The following is a 13,578-nucleotide window of genomic DNA, read 5'->3' as shown; positions in this document are numbered from 1 at the left end:
GTACGCGGAATCTTTAGGCGGCTTGAGAGAAGTTTTCGATCGGGTTAAGTTATTGTTAATTAAAGCTCATGATAGAGGGGCGCGTTATTATAATAGGGGTCGTCAGTCGGTTGAATTTAGTGAGGGTGAGGTTGTTATGAAAAGAACTTTTCCTTTGAGTGACGCTGGTAAATTCTTTATGGCTAAGCTTGCTCCTAAGTATGCGAAGTGCCGAGTAATTCGTAAACTCTCGAATTTAGTATACGAGTTAGAAGATTTTTATACGGGTAAAAATTTGGGGTCCTGGCATGCCCGGAATCTTAAAAAGTTTGTTCCGTGATCAATTTAACTGGCTATAAGCTGTCTATCCACAGCGTGTGTTGGCAGTGCAGGGCGAAGTCCCTGATTTCGCTCTGCAGGGACAGCATTCCTGTGAAGAGTGTCAACCGGTAGTTCTGTGGCTCCTAAGCCGAACTATCGGACACTACTATTAATTATTTTCCCTGGTGATAGACTGTTACCTCACAGTTATTACCGTAGGTTATTCATTTAACCTAACTGGCTATATGCCATATTCCGTCGTATACCCTGGACGCGCAGCCCGCAACTCAGGTCGCTCACTGCGCCGCCAAGATATATAGCGATGCGACGCATTAGGAAGGAAGCTTCGAGCTTCTCCTACCTGCGTTAAGTTTTACTTAGGTTAAGCTCCCTCTTAAGGGAGAGTAGGAGTAATTGTTATAGTTTGTATTTGATAACTGGTTTACAGCCAACTGTGTTTATCATTTTATAGTTTAGTGCGTGGGTTCGATTATGATGGTTGTTTTTCCTTCTGCCTTACATTGTGTAACTGTTCATTTGGGAGCTGTTGAAACCTGCGGTTTGTTTTGCGAGCTGGGGACCAGCTCAAAATTTTGCCGGACTCAAAATTTTCTTCGGGAAGGGGAGCACTGTAACAACAAAATGTAATTTTTCTTCTTCATTATTAAAAAAGTAAGGCTCGCGTTAGTTCCGAACTCCTACAGCCATCTAGCTAAGGATTAGCGTACTAGCTAACGCGCGATCGAACACTATGGGTCGGAATTGCCAGCTTCAAATCCGGAAGAAACATTGCGTTTCCCCGCTTTCCTGTGTTTTATTCGTAGAACATATTTAATTATAGTGGTTTTTCTTTAACATTATGTTATTTCTGCGCAGTTGTTTAGTTCTTTTTAAATAAAACCGAAGGAACCATAAACGATCGTTTTGTCTGTGGAGTCATGTAGTGTTTGCACGAGCCTAATTCGGACTTGGCAACCCCGTCGGCCTATCTGTCACTCAAGATGTCGGAAAGGAAGGGAGATCTTCTTTTTGTTCGATTCGAGCCGGGATCGGCTATACCCTTTGAGATCGGGCTCCATCGCCCATTTGAGTAAGTGTTATAGTGGTTGCGTGGTTTATTTTGTAAGAATAAAGTGCCTTTTTTAATGTAGGTTGCGTATTTTCAGCCCCGGCATAACATGCTAACCTTAAATTTGTTGCTGCGTTGAAGAGCGATACATCGCGTGCCCCGGGTGTTGACATAAGCTGCATAATTTCCATGCAAGCCTTTTATCCACCAACGGGTAAGTTTTGCATTTTTTTTAACCTTTAGGTAAGGTTTCGTGTAAATCGAAATTCGTGTCGGGCATTGTTGAATCGTGTTAGTGTTCCAAACTTGAAATCAAGGCGATCTCCGCCCTACAGTATTAATTGGGATTCAATCCCAGCCGTAATCAGGTGACTTGCCCTAACGAGTATACAATAATTTCAGGGTTCACGGCGGGGCGCTAACTACCTGGCTAACTCGCGCGGTCTCCGACCACCTGCCTCATGCACCGGTAACCCCAAATAATACCAGCGGTAGTGAGCTGTCGCTGACCCTTTTGTAACCATCCGTCCAGGCCTACACAGAACGTGGCGGCTGGGGTACAATTCCCGATGTTGGAGGTTAGACCCATCCTTTATTAACTATATGACATTTGGACCAGATCGACTGGCCCTGGCGCCCATATACATCTCCTGTATTTTCTAAATTTAGTTCCTCGGATCGCTGTTTCTACCAAAATCTAAATAAAAGAGTTCGTTAACCCCGATTTGTTCCCTGAAGCTTTAGTTTAAAAAAGAATTAATAAGTACTGTAGAGTCTGTGCAATCTATGCTAGCCGGTTATTATTAAGAAACTTGTCTTACTATTAAGAAACCTTTAGATAGATATATATATAAATATAGGATTACCTCAACTGTGACCTCTTGCAGTATTGATGACGGGTTCTTCCAACCTCAGTGATTTCAATAAAAGCTTAGTTACTGACTATTGTAGTTTACATTTTATATTATTCCTTTAGTTTTTTTTTTACCCCAAAATATTACTTGTAACAATCTATAACTAAATCAAATCAAAAGTTTCTACACTTCGATCACGCTAAGTTTAGCAGTCAAATGGCATGCATATCCCATAGGAGCACCATACTGACATGAAGGTGTGTAAATGTTTTGTAATAAAATGTATATTGTATACCTTCTAATAAAAATTACCTGACTGACCTGTGTCTTCACATTTATGAGAATAATCATTTATTATTATTTCTTATAAACGTGAAAATTATCTTTTAACAATGGTGATACCTTTATTTGGGTACTATTTGTGAGAAACTTAATGCGACCTTACGTGCTGTCAGGCTTTCAGCCCTCGATTCTTACCGTCCCGTGAGAGTGGAAAGGTAAAGATGTGGATTGGGGACTGACGCCTTATGAATGAATTCCCAGACTTACGCATATTTTCCTTCACAGAAGATTTGGTTCTGGTAATGTGTACCTTTATCGGGAAAATATGTACAAACCGTACATTTCCTCCTATACAGAGTAGAACAATCCAAATGGATGAGTAGATATCCAAATTCCAGTTACTTCTTGTTTAAAAGTAAGATTAAAACATTTACTTACTTAAAGCCTATCTAATTATTCTATTTGGCCTTGGCCATATTGCGTATTTTCAGTGGTAGTAATTTAAAAGTACTGGCAAAAAGTAGTTTTTTTAACAACCGACGTTGAGAGTCATCGAATGTACCGATGTAAGCAAGAAATAGAGTTATCGCAATTATAATCTACCAGCCCCAAATTCGCACGGCACGAAAATATACACCTAAACCTTTCTCAAGAATCATTATACTGATAAGTGAAAACCGCATGAAAATCCGTTCAGTAATTTTCGGCTTTATTGCAAACATACATACACAGAGGCACTCGCGGCGGAGGACTTTGTTTTATAAGGTGTAGTTTTTGTTGCTTTGAAATCAACAATGTTTTGAAATTGGTCGTTCTTATGACCGGTCCTGACACTTTATTTGACTATGCAGTTTTTTGTAGCACTCTCTCATTTACTCAGGATGGGTACTCGTATAGGTTTATGAGTGCAAAATGCGTGCTATTATGTACTTATATTAAACATAAAAAAAATATTTAGTTTGTTCTTAAATTAAAAGTATTAAGTATTTGGAAAGTTTTGTACTTTTATATATAAGACCCCAATACGTCCCGTCGTGAGTTTCAATGGTATTATGTTTTTTTATCATTATTCATGTTTCCCGGTACAGATTATGCTTTCTTTTACATGTTCGGTTCTTTTTTAATCCTATAAATAAATATTGGTTGTCAATGCTTGCCACGTAATCGCCCACATACCGTCCACTTTACGACGTTGCAGTGCAGTTCCGTCGCCGCGGGGGGCGCTCGTACAATCTGCGTCATAAGCATCTGCACACTTTAGTACCTAGTCGCTTTTCAATACGATATCATTTTTAGGATAAAAAAACCGACTTCAACGAGGGAGACCGGTGAAAGAAAGATTATTATTTTATATTAAAATATGTCTTGAAAATCTAATTTACTTAACAAACACAGCAAAGAGGACAAATCGCCAATAGTGAACTATGCGTCGTTGAAGAGTTCTATTCTGATTATCATCAGCAGTCCCATTTCATCAAATGTCACTTTTTTAAATGTAAATGCTTGATTTGTAAAAGAAAATACAAAAATCACTATATGCCTTTAACATTTGAGGAGTTTTTTTCGATTCCTCATGGATTCTACCATCAGATCTCGAGCTTGGCAAAAATGGATCTCGAAAACCTAATTTGCCTAACAAACATAAAGAGGATGACAAGTCGCCAAGCGGGAACTATGCGTCGTTGAAGAGTTCCATTCTGATCAGCATCAGCAGTTCCACTTCATCGAATGTCACTTTTTAAATGTAAATGCTTGATTTGGTGATGAAAATATAAAAATTACAATATCTCAACTCGATTCCTCATGGATCCCATCATCAGAACTAAGTTTTGACAAAAACGCGACCAATCTGTATATAGATTATAATATATAGATTCAATGAAAAAAATAATTTTCGAAATCGGTCCAGAAATGACGGAGTTATGAAGTAACAAACATTAAAAACAAAAAATAAAACATACCTACACCCGAATTGATAACCTCCTCCTTTTGAAATCTTGAAGTCGGTTAAAAATACAAATAGTTTATTAAAAAATATATACTGTTCTATATTTTAATGTGACTCGCTGCCACTGCCTGCCTTTGAATTTTGTATTTTGAATATATTAACGCATCCACTGCCAACATTTTCGTAGCGCTACACGCGTAGATGATTCTAGCGTTTTTCCGCTTTGTAGACGAAAGCGACTACGAACAGAGCGCCCGCCGAGCGGGTTCTCGGCACTCAATGTGTTAATAAATAAATAATTTACAAATACCTTTTGTAGGACATCCATACATAAATTGACTACGACCCACAGTATACTCAAGGTTTGTGTTGTGGGTATTCAGACAACGCTTTATATATTATATAGATACTTAAAATATACCTACAGAAACACCCATGACACAGAAACGAATATATGTGCTCATCACACAAATAAATGCCCTTACCGGAGTTCGAATCCGGGACCATCGGCTTCATTGGCAGGTCATTACCGTCTAAGACATTTCTTAATATACATAGTTGTGTTTATAACTTGCAATTGGTTTATTGTATCCAATATAATTATCATGTGTGGAATAAATGTTATTTTGTATTAATCTTGGTTGTTTATTTATTACAGTATAATTTTGTTACAAAGTGTTGTTAAGTTTACAAATAAATGTTGGTGTAATGAAAATACTGATACCTATTCATAAAATAAAACATTCAAGTGGGAAGTCAAGTTTTACATAATATAAAGATTATGGATAAAATATATTATTTTGATATGTCCTTTAAGTAGGTAGGTAAATTGTATTATATGAATAAATAAATTAAGAATAAATGTACCTATTAAGAAGTATCATCAAAATTTTACAATTTTTAGGATACAAGTTGATTCAACGTAGAATTGTATGTTAGTTACTAAAACATTTTAAATGAATCAAATAATTGTAATTCAACTTCAACTTCAACTTCAACATTTATTCAGCAAATAGGCCACAAGGGCACTTTTACACGTCAACATGGAATTTACATACAAACAAAAACAAGCACATCAACAATTAAGTATAAAATACACTTACAAAAAAATAACTAAAATAATAATAATAAAAAAAAAAAAATCTAAAAATTCAAATTGTTATACCATACTTTTTTTACCCTACTTCGCGTTAACTGTACCGCGTACTGTGGTGCAAGTCGCGTTGTCCCGGCATTTTGCCACGGCTCATGGGAGCCTGGGGTCTTGGAGGGGGATGTTTTCCTTCACCGAAAAGCGACTGGTAAATATCAAATGATATTTCGTACATTAAGTTACGAAAAACTCATTGGTACGAGCCGGGGTTTGAACCCGCGACCTCCGGATTGCAAGTCGCACGCACTTACCGTTGAGCCACCAGCGCTTCCCTCAGTATAAAATGTTCGAGTATAGTGACCGTGCGCGTTGGAAGGTCTGCCGTCTTGTGGCCTGAATCGGAACAATAAACATGTATATGTACACGTCACGTGTTTTCTTGTACATAGTAGGTTCTGCCATCTTGTGGGCTACATCAGAACAAAAAACATCACATTTACGCCTCGCGCCCAAAATCTGACGGCTTCTGTGCTGCCTCCTACAGTTCATGCACGCTCCCTATATAAAATGATGTTAGTTACATTCTTATGACGTTACTTTATTTCCAAAACTAATACGAAATTCAGCATGAAAATTCAATTAAAGGTATAAAACTATATGTATTTTAAAAACCGTAAAATCATAAAATTGTCACTTGCCTCAGTATACTTGGAGGTATCGAAATGTTCTTTATCAAAATATTTCAAAAAAGGTAAGTATCTGGAAACGTGACCAAACCCGGGAACGTGACCAACTACCGTGAGTTGCGATTCCTATTTCACTGTTTACTTTTCTTTAAACACCAAAGTACTTCTGAAATTTTAAACTTTATTTCTGATCAAGACCAAAGCTGTAGGTATACTTACTGTAGATTTAAAATACTGAGATGTTATACTGAAAGTTCCTATAATCTCAAAAACTGTAGTAGGTATGCACCATTTTTTTTAATCGCTTTTCTGAAGTCTTTCTTACAATGCGTACAAATTTTCTTTACAATAAGATTAACCTGAAAATACACACCTCATTTTTACTCAGGCACTCTTTGTATGAAAATTTGGATCCTCAATGGTTTTGTACAGTATATTTGTATATGTAAGTAAGTATGTATAAAATACCGATACGAAAAATTTCTCGGGTTAAAAGGGTTAAAATTATAAAAAGGTTCGACATAAAATTTTCAAACAGTCTGCATTCCTAAAATCTCAAGTCACTTTCTTTCATTTTCCCGTGTCGAACACGGTCCCTATTTCGGATAATGCATTTCCATTTCCATTAAAACTATGTACTCGATTTAATTTTGTAGGTAAAACTATTCCTATTGTGTAACATGTGGTAAATCATGTGCCCTTATGTCCCATAGCCAAAGCGTTAAAGTGTCATGTGATAATGATAGTACCTACCCGCATCTAACTGATAAGACTGCTGATTAGGGTAGTGTTGCCCCGCCGCCAACGTGGCGGAGGTGGCATCGTTTCGTCGTATATGCTTGTTTATTGTCGGATTGGTATTCTCTACATCTAACCGGTCCTGGCTAGGGTCCTAGAGGATCCCAGCTTGACGTTGGCGAAATCATCAACAGAATCGATGGAGCCATTATACTCAAACTTTGATTGATTGATTCATCTTTTGTAGTGTTAGAAACTAAATTTACAATGTTTATTTTAAATAAATAGGTACTTGGTTAATTTTCTTTACGTAATGTAGAATAGACGTGTAATTTCAACTCAGTGTATTCTGATAGATTTTGGCGTCCACAAAAGGGTCGACTTTGTGAAACAATTCGAATGTACCGATCTAATTAGACAATTTAGCAGATGACAGTTATATCCACTTTCAATATGCAAATGCTGTATAGGTAAGTCTATTTTAAAATGCTAGTTGGTACGTCACTCAGCTTACGGTCAGGGTATGGAACAGTGATCGTAGTAAAGATAATAGGCTAGATGACAAGTTTTTATAAATGGTATCAGTTGTACTGTTCAACAACTTTGACAATCGTACTCTACTCACAAAACTACTAAGCGGTACGTGAAATTGACGTCACGATCACTGAAAAACCGTCATAATTCCTATTTTAATTGTGATACCCAGCTAAGAGTAACGCTTAGATTGATTACATTCTTTATTTCGTTTCATTGGGCTCGCTGTTGCACGATCTCGATATACTACATGATCTTATTAAAATTATCTGTTTTTAACTTCTGACACATTTTTAAAGATGACTCACATTAGAGAGAGCTTCCGGTGCTTACTTTTCTATGACAGATGACCGGTGATCACGTGACGCTTTCCATAGAAAACGAAGCGCCGGCCCGCACTCGGCCCGGTCTAACGTTAGTCATCCTTTAGTGTATTTTCTTTTATCAGCCAATTATTATTTTTTTATCAAAAAAATAAGCTTCCCAATAAAAAAATTCATTTTTAATTCAAAAATCGGTAACCCGATTCAGGATTAATGTAGGTATTTAGTTGGTTTAAGCATTTCCGGCAAATCGACAACCTTTGTGCTTATTTTGCGTGATACTACGTACTTACTAAGTTAAGCTAATTACGGTTTACTCATTTATTATAAGTCACTTGTGCAACATGTGAAACAAATTTCATTGAAAGACTTCAGCTTATATTACTTAAAATAATTTAATTCTCGTCCAATATGTATCGATACATTAAACATGAAAATTCGACAATCAATAGTGAAAATCATCAGCGCAACTTTTTTAAAACATCGAAATTGGCGCCAAAGCAAACCTTTAAAAGAAACTAAAGGAGTTCTCGCTGGCAAATAAATTGCCTAAATAAATAACAAACTTATAATAAAATTTAAATCTTCTGTAATAATATTATTAACAATATTTTGAACATTCTGATATTTATATCAATCTTATTTATATCAATCAATTAAATATTTTCCATTGTAACTTTTTAAAAATAAACCATCATTTACCTATGCCAGGATATTGAGATTTGGCTAAGAAAACATTGATCTCTATTTCTATGACATTAAGGTTGTTTTCACATTGGTAACAATAATGCTGTAATAAGTTGGTTGTTACTCGAATATAATATTAGTAATATACAATTGATTTACAAAACATGCAAGATTCATACTTTTAGACAAGAAATTCCACGAACTTTTAACAATGAATCTTACACATGTGTCGGAGAGCCTAGGTCTCCAATTTCAAGTAACTAACAGAGCATGAGTAACGTTCACGATAGCCGCACGCCGCGTACTTATAGTATTTTTTCAAACAGGAAGGGTAGGCTGATAGATCTCATCTCAGGACATTTTTGGCGTGATTTGGCATTTTAAAGTTATACATTATATGAAGATGGCACGTGTCTGTACCCTTCATGTTTAAAAAATGCTATACAAGGCATTTAAACAAGTCGTGAAGTAATTACATTATGAAGTTCTAGTTCGTTCAAAGTGATGGAAAGATGTCCTTATAAAAGACAAATTGTTTCCAGATAAAGTGATGTTTAAGCTTTGGAAGGGGCCTATTTATGTTGTTAAATTGGCCGGTGTGGCCCACGGCGACTCATTACGCGCCCAAATGTCACTCCTTACACTTCCTTCGCAATAATTTTTAAAGAAAGATAAACGATGAAACATAATATTCAATTTCATCTTACACACCTACTCGCTGTGGCGACGTGCTTTAGAAATAATTATGAATTTAAACTTTAACGAGTTTTGGACATCACTAATATAATTTTTAACTTTTTTAGGGCAAAATGCAGCTAGCTGTGTTGTTAGTTGTTAGCTCAGATTATAGTTGTTAGTCAATCTTCTTACGAAGCTATAAATTTCGAAGAAGTAGACCAAGCATTTATTAAAGTTACATAGGTATAGTAGGCGTAACAATTCTAATATTATTTAAATTTACAATAAATGCCACGCTGGTTGTAAATGCAACATTGTGCTTCATTCATTCCATGTGTATGAGATAGTTTTATATTACGAGTACAATACTTTACGAGAATTTGCATAGACCACAAGCTTTATTGCTATGTCTCTCAAGACGAACAAAAACGGCCCGTTTAAATTGCACTAGAGCATATTCATTCTACACAAAATTTCATGGCGTTTCGTAATCGTAGGTGATTGTGGGAATGTGGATTAAAAATTTTAACCGCGAGGGCGCGACACTTTTAATGGTAGGTACTTTTATTTAGCCTACTTATGTTTTTGTTTTAATTTATACCCTTTTTAATTTTTACTCAAACTGATATAAACAAATACTCATACAGAGGCAAAATTCGCAACGCCCAAAATTCTACTTCTCGAACCACTCGCTACGCTCTTAGTTAAATTTTGGAATCTTTTGCCTGCTTGAGTATAACTATTAGCACGAGCAGGTAAACAACAACTTTGCTCTCTTGTAAAACATATAACTATTTCACGTCAGCAGCTCGAAGAAGGGTAATTTGCTGCTTAAAAACAGTGAGAAAAATCGCATTTTTCTCACTGAGTGAGACAAAATAACATTCAAATTACCTTTAGATCACAAAGTATTTCAACGTGCGGGGCCTAATACAAGTTCGAAATATTTGAGTTCTATCTTTGTCCCTTTCACGTCATTAGCAAAAAGAAAGAGACAAAAAAAGTGCATACGTAATTCAACGGTATATTGACGGTTTTTCAATTCAATTCAAAATATACTTTATTCATGTAGGCCTAGCAACAAGCACTTATGAATAGTAACACAGTATTACATATAATTATCTTAATCTAATTATCAGAGCAATTTATTGATGTTGTAAATATTATTCCATATATAATACTAATGAATATAATTCATAGATCAAATTTAATACTAAAACTTTCACAAAATATAGTCATACAAAAAAAATGTATAAAAAATACTAGTCTAGATTGTTTCTAGAATAAATTCTAAATGTCAAACAAATATAATAAAAACAACAAAGGAAATACATGCATTGGAATATCCATTTCATCATCATTATTCAAATATAATAAATAATTAATCATTTCGAATCACAATTAATCCCACGTTGTTTTATCATTCATGTAGTCTTGTGTGGTATAATAAGCTTTAGAAATAAGTTTACGCTTTACATGATTCTTAAATTTATTAATTGGTAACTCAGTAATATGGTTTGGAAGTTTATTATAAAATCTCACACAATTACCCATGAATGATTTTTTAATTTTATGGAGCCGAGTGAAGGGCACGGCGAGCTTATGTTTATTTCTAGTATTAATATTATGAATGTCACAATTTTTCTTAAAATCGGCAATATTTTTATGCACATACAGAATATTCTCATAAATGTATTGACAGTGCACTGTCATGATGTCAATTTCCTTAAATTTATCTCTCAGTGAGTCTCTATGGTTCATTTTATATATTGCTCGAATAGCCCTCTTCTGCAGAACAAAAATGGTATTTATCTCTGAAGCACCACCCCACAGTAAAATACCATACGACATAATGCTATGGAAGTAACTAAAATATACTAATCGAGCTGTTTTGACATCAGTTAACTGACGGATTTTGCTTACTGCAAAAGCTGCAGAACTCAGTCTATTCGAAAGAGTAGCAATATGGGGACCCCACTGGAGTTTAGAATCTAAAGTTATACCAAGAAAAACTGTACTATCAACTAATTCCAATTCCTCATCCTTCACAATGACACTTGTTTGTACATGCCTTACATTACTAGTGACAAACTTAATACATTTAGTCTTATTCTCATTTAACAATAAATTATTAACATTGAACCAATTTACTACTTTAGAAATAGCATCGTTTACATCATTGTAAGCTTGTTGCTGTCGTTTGACTTTGAAAATAAGTGAAGTGTCGTCTGCAAACAGTACTATATCATGGTGGGTCTTTACAAGGAATGGCAAGTCATTTATGTAGATAAGGAACAGGAAAGGTCCCAATATTGACCCCTGTGGTACACCCATAGAGACCAATGACCCCGGTGATCGCTGTCCATTCACATCGACCCTTTGTATTCTACCATTTAAGTAGGACTTAAGTAAATCCAGTGCCGCTCCTCTAACTCCATAATAGTGTAGTTTCCTGATTAATGTTTCATGAGAAACGCAGTCGAAGGCCTTAGACAAATCACAGAAGATACCTATAGCATCTCGTGACTCCTCCCAGGCATCGAAGATATGCTTAATTAGCTCAACACCAGCATCGGTTGTCGAGCGACCCCGTGTAAAACCAAACTGCTTATTATGCATTAAATTATTGACGTTAAAATGTCGTACTAATTGAGAAAGAATTAATTTTTCAAAAATCTTACTGAACGTTGGTAGCACAGATATCGGTCTAAAGTTAGTGGGGTCAGAGTTGCTACCCGATTTAAATAAAGGAGTTATTTTACTATGTTTCATTAAATCAGGAAACTCGCCGCAATCAACACTGTTGTTAAATATAATTACTAAGTCAGGCGCTATAATTTCTACTAAGGATTTGACAGCATGGACAGAGACTCCCCAGAGGTCATTCGTTTTTTTGACATTAACCGAATTAAACGCCTTTACTACATCGGAGGTACAAACACGTTCAAAATGAAAATCTCCACAACACTCTGGAGCGTTATCTTTTAATAGAGTAACAGCAGATGAGGGTGATGAATTTAAATCCTTAGTTGTGAAAACTGGTACGTCAGTGAAAAAAAATTCAAATTCTGTAGCTACTTCTAAATTGGAATCTATAATTTTGTTATCAATATTTAGTTTAAAATCATTCACTGTGTGTTTCGAGCGACCAGTCTCCACATTGATTACTTTCCAGGTTGCTTTAATAATGTTGGGACTATTTTTTATTCTTTGACTTAGATAATTTCGCTTAGCTATATGACAATCTTAGATATAGACAATTTATAATAGACCCCCGAAATAAGTCAGACCGCATCGTTCCAAAACACCCTACGAATCTTCATTCGTAATAATTAATTAATGAAATAAAAGTTTATAATTTCATAAAAACACCATATTTACGTATTTTATTATACAATCAAAACAATGAACTTATACAAATTTACGCCAAAGTCAAAGTCAAAATATTCTTTATTCAAATAGGCCTAGCAATAAGCACTTTTAAATCGTCAAATTTTACAAATATCATCTTAATCTAAATATCAGAGCAATTTATTGATGCAGTTATTATTGTTCTAAAAAAACATTGAACTATTATAGATATGGTAAACTTAATATAAAGAATTTCACAAAAGGATCGTCAAACATCAAAATTGTATAAAAAGACTAGTCTAGAACCTTTCTAGAATAAAATCTAAATGTCAATAAATACGGTATATATATACATTGAATTATCAATTTCATCATTAATAACAACAATAAATAATTCATTCTTTACACTCACACTTAATCCCACGGTCTTGTGTGCTATAATAGGCTTTAGAGATAAGATTACGTTTTACATAATTTTTAAATTTACTAACAGACAATTCAGTTATAATATTAGGAAGTTTATTGTAAAATCTTACACAATTACCCATGAATGATTTCTTAATTTTATGGAGCCTAGTGAAGGGCACTGCGAGCTTATGCTTATTTCTAGTATTAATATTATGTATTTCACAGTTTTTCTTAAAACTGGCAATGTTTTTATGTACATACAGAATATTCTCATAAATATATTGACAGTGCACTGTCATTATGTTAATGTCCTTAAACTTATCTCTAAGTGTGTCTCTATGGTACATTTTATATATTGCACGAATAGCCCTCTTCTGCAGAACAAAACTGGTATTTATCTCTGAAGCACTGCCCCATATTAAAATACCATATGACATAATGCTATGAAAGTAACTAAAGTAAACTAATCGAGCTGTTTTCACGTCTGTTAACTGACGGATCTTGCTCACTGCAAAAGCTGCAGAACTCAGTCTATTCGAGAGATTAGCAATATGGGGGAAATTTATACCAAGAAAAACTGTACTATCTACTAGTTCCAATTCCTCATCCTTGACAATGACACTTGTT

General features: G+C 35.0%; 1 long non-coding RNA gene across 1 annotated transcript; it reads left to right on the top strand.

Annotated features, from left to right (window-relative positions):
• Positions 1 to 2,384: 2,384 nt before the first annotated feature.
• LOC133524147 (uncharacterized) lies at positions 2,385 to 5,089 on the top strand. The gene is made up of 2 exons (XR_009800333.1): positions 2,385 to 2,480; positions 3,802 to 5,089. It is a non-coding gene; the product is annotated as an uncharacterized LOC133524147 (long non-coding RNA).
• The last annotated feature ends 8,489 nt before the right edge of the window (positions 5,090 to 13,578 follow it).

The sequence above is a fragment of the Cydia pomonella genome, chromosome 13 (assembly GCF_033807575.1).
Source record: "Cydia pomonella isolate Wapato2018A chromosome 13, ilCydPomo1, whole genome shotgun sequence".
In the NCBI taxonomy this organism is placed as follows: Eukaryota; Metazoa; Arthropoda; class Insecta; order Lepidoptera; family Tortricidae; genus Cydia; species Cydia pomonella.
This window is presented reverse-complemented; position numbering and strand designations above follow the sequence as displayed.